The sequence below is a fragment of the Limulus polyphemus genome, unplaced genomic scaffold (assembly GCF_000517525.1).
Source record: "Limulus polyphemus unplaced genomic scaffold, Limulus_polyphemus-2.1.2 Scaffold6717, whole genome shotgun sequence".
Classification (NCBI taxonomy): Eukaryota; Metazoa; Arthropoda; class Merostomata; order Xiphosura; family Limulidae; genus Limulus; species Limulus polyphemus.
The window spans coordinates 1-8,958 of record NW_013672327.1 but is presented as its reverse complement, the minus strand read 5'-3'; positions in this window follow the sequence as shown (position 1 = coordinate 8,958).

Below are 8,958 nucleotides of genomic sequence, written 5' to 3'. Positions count from 1 at the left end.
GAAATGTACTATAAAAAGTTGAAAGAGTTTGGATATCTTTCTGTAAGGGTGTTTTAACATAATTTTAACATAATTTTTGTAGTGCATTTCTTTATGATTGTGTATTTGATAATGATCACCCTTACAGAAAGATATCCAAACTCTTTCAGCATCATTATCAAATACACAATCGTAAAGAAATGTATTATTTAAATTTTGTTAAAACATCCTTACAGAAAGATACGTCACAGTCTTTCAACATCATTATCAAATACACAATCATAAAGTGATGTAATTTTTGTAGTGTACATAGAGGCTAATGATGCAGGGAAGAGAAGGTTAGAGGAGCTTATTGTTAAGTACAAGACATTAGAAAAAGAAATTCAAAGAAAAGAGCCATAACGGTTCAATTCTCTCAAGTATAATGCAAGACTTAAAGGTGCGAATGAAATTATAAGTAGGTAACTAGGGCTAAATGTTAGGCTTGGGTTAATAGGTAAGAAAGAGAAGTTAATTGGTTGGATTTGCAGGATCAGTTCAGAAAGCTTTTTCAAATGAATGGTTTACATTTAAATATAGTAGAGGCTGGCTTATTTGCAAAGGCTATCAACTGTAAGGGCAACTTTAAAACTAAAATTAGGTAGTGGAGAGGGCCAAAATAGTGAAGAAAAAATAAGATGTAGAGAGGAATATAGTGTGAGAAGAAGGTACAAAGGCAGTTTTAATGGTAAGCTAAACTGTTATTATTGTAATGCTAGAAGTATAAGAAATAAAATAGGTGACTTTAGAGCACTGGTTGGAACAGAGGATTTTAATGTATGGCAATAACCGAAATTTGGCTAAGTGTATACAATATTGATGAAAGAAATTTATTTGATATAGGTTATTTAATATAGACAGAGTACTAAAAAAGAGGGGAGGAGTGGCTTTATATATAAAATCTGAGTTATAGCCTGTTCAAGTTGAGGATATCCAAGCTAAGAGCAATGAGGTTGAGTCTACTTGGGTTTCTGTTAACGGTTATAAGGGGAGAAGGCTTTTAGTTGAAATTACTTACATTAGATTTTTTCTTGGTTTAAGGTGACCATATTTGGCAAAGAAAAACTGGGGGCACTTTTGTGAAATTTGGACCTGTATTTATGATAATCTCAGATGCAGTCAATACTGGAGAAGCTTGTTGTATTAGTGCTGGTTGTATTTACCTGCTAACTTTATCTATTTAGGAAAATGTTCCAAGACTATGGTTCGTTTGCTTGGTTGTTGTTAATCACAATGAGTTATCTGTGTACTACCCACCACAAGTATTGTAAAGGATTCGATTGTACATTTTCCTTGGATTTGACAATATTATGATTTGCACTTGTTTAATTTTATTGCAAATATTTCAAATTTACCTTTTACTTGCTTTGATTTCATTTTATTTATGCCCTTATTTTATCTTAATTTTCCTTTGTTGTATATAATTTTTATTGATTGTAAAATACTACATGATCAGCAAGTAAATGTTTCCTTTTCTTTTACATGTTAACATGCATTATATGTCTCCCAACTTTTCATCCTTAGTTGTGTATATTATTGTTAAGCTTTCTATGTATTTAATCAAAAATGTGTTTTTTTAGGGTTTTATTTTTTTGTACAGTGTCATTTATCTTGTCTTTGAAGTTTTTTGGCAATATGTTGTATATTTTACATTTATTTAAAGGGATTTTAGTTTATGTTACATTTTCTATGTTATGTACTGTAAAGGGTTTTATTTGGTACTTTTGTATTGCTATATGTTATATGTTTAGTTATTTAGCTATTTGTCATATCTGCAAGACATGTGAATGCATGGTTCTTTTAGTATGTTATAATGTTTAACATTATGTGCCTATTCTGTTGAATTTGTACTTAATGTGACTGAGAATTGTGAGCATCGTGTAATTTCTTGCAATCAAGATGTGAATTTTAAATTTGAAGTATATTTAAAATAAAGTTAAACTAGACTAAGATAAAAGTATTCAAATACCACATATCTCACTTTCCTAAAGTGAAAACTTCATATCAACAACAAATTTCTTTACTTTTTAAAGGCTGTTGAGAGCAGTATCCCACATATCTCACTTTCCTAAAGTGAAAACTTCATATCAACAACAAATTTCTTTACTTTTTAAAGGCTGTTGAGAGCAGTATCCCACATATCTCACTTTCCTAAAGTGAAAACTTCATATCAACAACAAATTTCTTTACTTTTTAAAGTCTGTTGAGAGCGGTATCCATAGCACTTGGCAATTTTCTCTCACCTTAGATGTATTCGTTTAATAGACAGTTAGATTGCGTTTATATTTTACTTTTACATTTTAGCTAATTATGTATTATTTGTGTTTTAAGATTTATATTTGAAAGGTTTAATTATTTTTTAAATTATTCTATACTTTGAATTCTTAAAAACCATCGAGAAACTTATGAGTGCATGAAATATTATGCCAGAGGGGCTACACCTAAAATGAAGTTAACATAACATCGCCCGCAGGCACTTGTTGATGTGTGTCGACATAAATAATCAAAGATAAAGAACAGGAGAGGAAAATAAAACATTAAAAATAAACTATAAGTGAAAGATAAAGATGTGAAATTATGCATGTCAAATCAAAGATATTATTAGAATAATCAATGAGTTAAAAGGTATGACTGTACATTGATAAATGCTAGAGTTAATGATGTTGAAGAGAAAATGGCAAATAAAATATAAACATTTACTTTAAAAAGACTTTTGATATTCATTTAGGAGGTTCTAAGATTATGCAAGCAAAATATGAAACTGTATGATAAAAATTAGTATTTTTATACTCAACATGAAAATCACTTTGCAGATAAACTATTCGAAGTCAGAGTGCAAATAACTATCTGAAATAACGAATGTTGATTTTTAAAAAGTAGAAAATATCAAAATTAAATATTTTATTTTTCTAAAACTACATACTTTTAAGAATATACTTGTCAAATTTCAAAGAATATCATCCACTAGTTTTATTTTTGGAATGAAATATGACAAAAGCGACGTTACCTACTAAAAATTAGTATCTGGTAGTCATATGGTTAAGAGACGACTTTTGTTCTCCAGGAAAGAGTATCAATAGGGAGATGGAGTCAAAATTTTCTGTTCATTTGAATGTATCTTCATTAACCAGAATGAAGTTGGGATTAACAGGCCATAATTGCCAAGTAGCTTCGTACAGAACATCTGATACATTTCAAGGTCCACAAAATTTCTGGCAGCACCAGGGTCTACTAAGAGCTTAATCACTCATATGTGCATGTTATGCACCAAATAATATGTTTAGTCTAAGATGAACTACATTTTTCACTATGTTCTGAGAAAAAAATCATACTCCTGAGCTCATCCAGAAAGATGATTAGAATGACCAGGCTAAGTAGTAGCAGGTATTGCTTGTCTTTGATTTCCTTTTACTGCTTGGCTGTTGGTTGGAAAGAAACTTGTTACCTTTTCTATTGGATGAAAGATTAGAGACAGCTTTTTCAACAGAGACAAACCAGTCAGCAATTAAAGGAGATGATCTATCCTTTATATTTCCTCTTGCATGACAGATAACGACAGCTTCTTCACTAGAATTGAAGCAGCCAGCAATTAAAGCAGACGCTATACATAAGCTTGTAAAATGATATGTTTATTATTTGAATATGAAATCAAACTGAAATAAAAAGTATAAGAATAAACTATTTGAAAATCTGCTATTTGCCACAAACAAACTGTGATGTATCAGCCAGCAGGAAATGGTACAAATTGTAAGAAATAACACGACTATTTTTTATTGAAATTATAGGATATTAAAGTATTCATGATGGATACACATTATTTTTTTTCAAAAACACATATATTAAAATTATTTTGAAGATTTAAATAAGCAAGTTAAATGATAACCACAGCCAATATAAAGTCATGGTAGAACAGCATATATTAGATCTACATTTTGACATTGCCTGGCATTTTTGGAGGTAGTGTGCTGATACCAAAAAATGATGCCTTTTGGAGATGGTATATAATAGCCCTGTCAGACATAATACATTCATACATTTAGATCATAAAGAAGTGTTCAGACTGGAATATCTCTTGTACTTAATGGCAATGGACAAGAAAGAAATATGGATGGGGTCATCAGAATCATCAAGGAAGAGGCATACAACAAATCATATCCCAGCTGTGGTAGCATGACCAGACATAGGAACATGGACTGTAGCAATGTGGTGACGTTCCAAAATCATTTTAATATAATATACTCAATCTCTGTATGCTTAACTACATATTATTTCTAGTTATGAAATGGTGAAATATAATATTTCTTTCAACTGCAAACCAAAGTTATTATATTATAGAATAGGATATCAATGTTTGGATTATGGGTGAATTTTGTTTGTTATTTAAATTATTTATGGATTTAGGGTGAGACTGACCTTCAAACAAACCAGGAAGCTTTAAATATAACAACCATGAGAAAAACAGAATATTTCTTCAACATAATTGGGATTTTGTTCTCTTAGTACACTAATTACTTTGTTCTTTTGCAAACTTTTACTTTTGTGCTAAAAAGTTATAATATTGCGAGTTCTTATTTGACAAATATAAATAAGTTATCATACTGACTTTAAAAATGTGTTTTTAATGGTGCACTAGAATTTGCAGTAATGCAGTCCTCATTTACATTTAAGTTTAAATTTTATATTTGATGTTTACTGTTTAATTACTACAAACATTCATCCAGACTGAAAATTATATATTTTTTAACATGGTATCTACAATAAAATGGATTAAAGCCAGATAGATGTTTCTTCCATGACTGTTCTTTCTAAAAGCTCAGAAAACAAGTTTTATGATAAAGCTATTAAACGTTAAATAAAAGTCTCTGACTGCAAAATTAAATGTTTAAGTGTTTAGGTAAACCATTAATGATATTTAAAGGAGAAAATATTAATTCAGTACATTACTCAATAATTTCTTGTAATGAAATGGTAGTGAAGGTAGAATAAACATTGAAATTAGTTATATAAACATCTTCATGAAACTTTTAATTTCTCAACAACTTTAAACTCATTTCTCATATAATCTCAAAGAAATTTATTTTAAAAACTGACTCACTTGAAACCATTGGTCTTGAAGAATATTCTGTTTTGTGAACTTTAGACCAAAAGATCTAGTTTCTCTATAAACACTGTCTGATAAATAATGGTACATGATGATGACAAAATCTTGTCGAAACGTTGTACACTTGCTGTTATGTTACACTTATATTAAAGTTTTTCTTCATTACCCATTCAAGCCGTCTCCAACCATTATTAGTCTCAAAGTGGGTTCCTCGTCATCAAACTGTCTGATAAATAATGGTACCTGATGATGACGAAACCTTGTCGAAACGTTGTACACTTGCTGTTATGTTACACTTATATTAAAGTTTTTCTTCATTACCCATTCAAGCCGTCTCCAACCATTATTAGTCTCAAAGTGGGTTCCTCGTCATCAAACTGTCTGATAAATAATGGTACCTGATGATGACGAAACCTTGTCGAAACGTTGTACATTTGCTGTTATGTTAAACTTATATTAAAGTTTTTCTTCATTACCCATTCAAGCCGTCTCCAACCATTATTAGTCTCAACGTGGGTTCCTCGTCATCGAATTGTCTGATAAATTTCTGCATTTTTCTAAGTGTAAGTGGTACTTGTGTAATTATGTTTCTTTTGTGAGTGCTGGATTATTAATTAATTTCACATATTTAATATTTCATGATAATATCTGATTTCCCATTTGAATACAATAATTTAGTTTTAAATTTAAATATATTTTATTTCTCTTATCTGGGTTTGTTGTAACAAGTATTACAGATTAATAGTTTATTATGGAATAACCTTCAGAAAGTATTGATTTTTCTCATTTTCTGTTATGCTTTATTTCATATGTGGTTTCATGTATAAGAGTTTATAATATTGCTTTTCACACTTTCCATAAAATTATAGTGTGCTTTAAAAGTTGACCTCTTCATAATTTCTGAGTGATCATGTAACCCTAAAATTTTGTAATATCTGGTAGTACCATACATACCCATTAACCTTTACATTTCAAGAAAAAGTGTATGAACACCACCTCAATCAAAGTTTGCATGACACAGAAAAGTTGGAAACTCAGGTTTCTCTTTGTTAGTTATTTGGACTTGGCTGATGACTTGATAGGAACAGGTAGAGTTGATTAAAAATCATAAGAATATTTTCCATACTTACACTTCTCATATGCTAGCTGTTTTGGTCAAACATAAGTGTTTTTGTATTCTTGTTAAATGGTTATATGTCATTCTCTTTTATTTATAGGTGAGTCAAATTTATTTATACTTCACATAAAAATCATATTAAACTTCTCTGTTTTAGTTTTAAAAGCTTAGATGTTAGATTCAGTTCACCTGAGACAGAGTAATTAAAAGTAAAAGATTAGTGCCACGTCTAAGAATTCTTTTTCAGTGAAGTTTAAGTTTGTTGTACTTTTCTGTACTCTTTTGAATTCTAAGTTTGAACTTTGTTGATAAGGAAAGGTCATTTCTAAGACGACAAAGAACTTATGGTAGAGATGAGGAGATGGCTACTGGAGTATTGTCATATTTAAAAGACAAGCTCAGAGAACTGGGTCCAGAATCAGTGATGAAATCAGAGGAAGGTTGTGAATAAAGTCATGTAAAATGTCTTGATCATTAAATAACCTAGACAACAGCAGATAAAATGAGAAGAAGCATGCATACAATACTCACTGGCATCCACATTTTACTACTTCTTCCTTATTTCACCACATTTCTCTTAAAAAAATTGATATTTATTTATATGAAGGTTTGCTCCATTATGTTATAAAATCCTATTCACAAATAGGTTATTGGTGTGTGTGTGTTTCATTTATGTAACAAACATACCAACATGTTTTATCAACTAGCTTTGTTCTTCTTAAAGCCCTTTGTCATCCTTATATGGGAGGGGGATAATGGTAAAACAATAAAGGACCTTGATAAACTGGATAAGATCAACCATGATGAGAAAACACTAACAACCTTACCATATGAATTTAATATCTTACTGTATTTGACAAAATTAGGTTGATTGTTGTATTCTGGAGAGCAACAGTTATATATATATTTTGCCTATAGGGTAATATTTCCATTGCCAAATATACACATAAGTTAGTCATTCATTTTCACCTATTATTGTAGTTTTATTTCTAAAAATTATTGAAAATTTGCATTTCTACTGGTTAATACAGCTCAGTACAAAATACAGTATCATTTCTAGGTCATGCAAAACATCAAAAATATACATACTATATTATACAAACTTGAAGTTAACACTGTAATGATAAAAATAATGCCTTTAAAAAATCCATAACAGGAAACTTAGCACAGAAAAATGAAATGGTCAATATTTGTTTAACTGAAAACTGAAATTTAAATACTTATAAAAGTCAACAATATATATAAATTATGAAATGTTTGTATCACTTACCAACTCACTAGTCAAATCTACCGTATTCACATCTATTTCTTCGATACTAGATTAATTAAACATTTCAGGGTTTACTAAAACATTCTATGTCAAGAAACCTTAAATTAAATGTATTAGACAAAGAATTTCTGAATGTGTAAATTTAATTTACTACATTCAGTGAATGCAAGCATGTAAGTAATTAATTATGCTATGAATTCAATGACAATATTTCACAGCAGTAATTATGATCTTTGCTAGAATACCAGTCTGTTTCATGCTACATCATTAAGCCTTTATTTGCTTGACAACTGAAATCAATACAAAAGTGTTTTATACTATTTTCGACAAATAAGGTACACATTTCTAGTGATAGCCAATATCCACACATAATCAACCTACAGCTTTATATAATTTGTCATCATACTACACTCATACATAAGCATGGAATTATTAAACACATATTAACAATTTACTACTACTAAGAAGAATACAAATAAAATACTAGTGTAAATCTAAAACCTTTTACATTACCTGTGAATATTCAGCTGAGCTTTACCCTTAGCACTGAAAGGATTCCACCACCTTACATGGTTAGCAGAAGAAACTGATGAAGTTTCAACTTTACCATAAGGAAAAATAAGGCACTGATCTGATTGCTGGAGAATTATTTAAATTAAGTTGTGATAAGCTACTGATTAAATACATTTAATTAACTCATAAACTGGGTAAATCAATTTTCAGAGTAAAAAAAAATATTATTATAATTTTTACTCGAGCATCAACGTTCTTTATGTCACAAGCATTGTATACTCATTAGTAAACTGTATGCTATAACCTGCTATATTTAGATACCTTTTAAAGAGGAAACAACGTAATGAAATCTAAAACATTTATTTAATTAAAAGAAAAAAACAGAGATGCTTATTAGTTAATTACTTTGTATCAAATCTCTGTTAACATTTAACTTCCACCAAAAAGCAATCTTCTAGCTTTTCCAAACGTTTTTTAAAATTAGAAGTGACATTTACAGGGTTCAGAAACATTTCTAGGTTAAGAATGTAAATGTATAATGAATTAGAATTCAAGAAACATGATCAAGATAAAAGTTAGCAAAGTTAATAAAGCATTCACATAATTTGGTTGGGGAGAGCATATCTCTAGTTCGCATTTTAAATTAATCTGAATTATAAACATTTCAGGTAGTTACCACTGAGAAGTTGTTTCTAGCTATCACTACATTTAAAAGCCAAATCTGTCAGTTAGTTACCACTGAGAAGTTGTTTCTAGCTATCACTACATTTAAAAGCCAAATCTGTCAGTTAGTTACCACTGAGAAGTTGTTTCTAGCTATCACTACATTTAAACCACAAACCTTTCAGTTAGTTACCACTGAGAAGTTGTTTCTAGCTGTCACTACATCTAAAAGCCAAATCTGTCAGTTAGTTACCACTGAGAAGTTGTTTCTAGCTA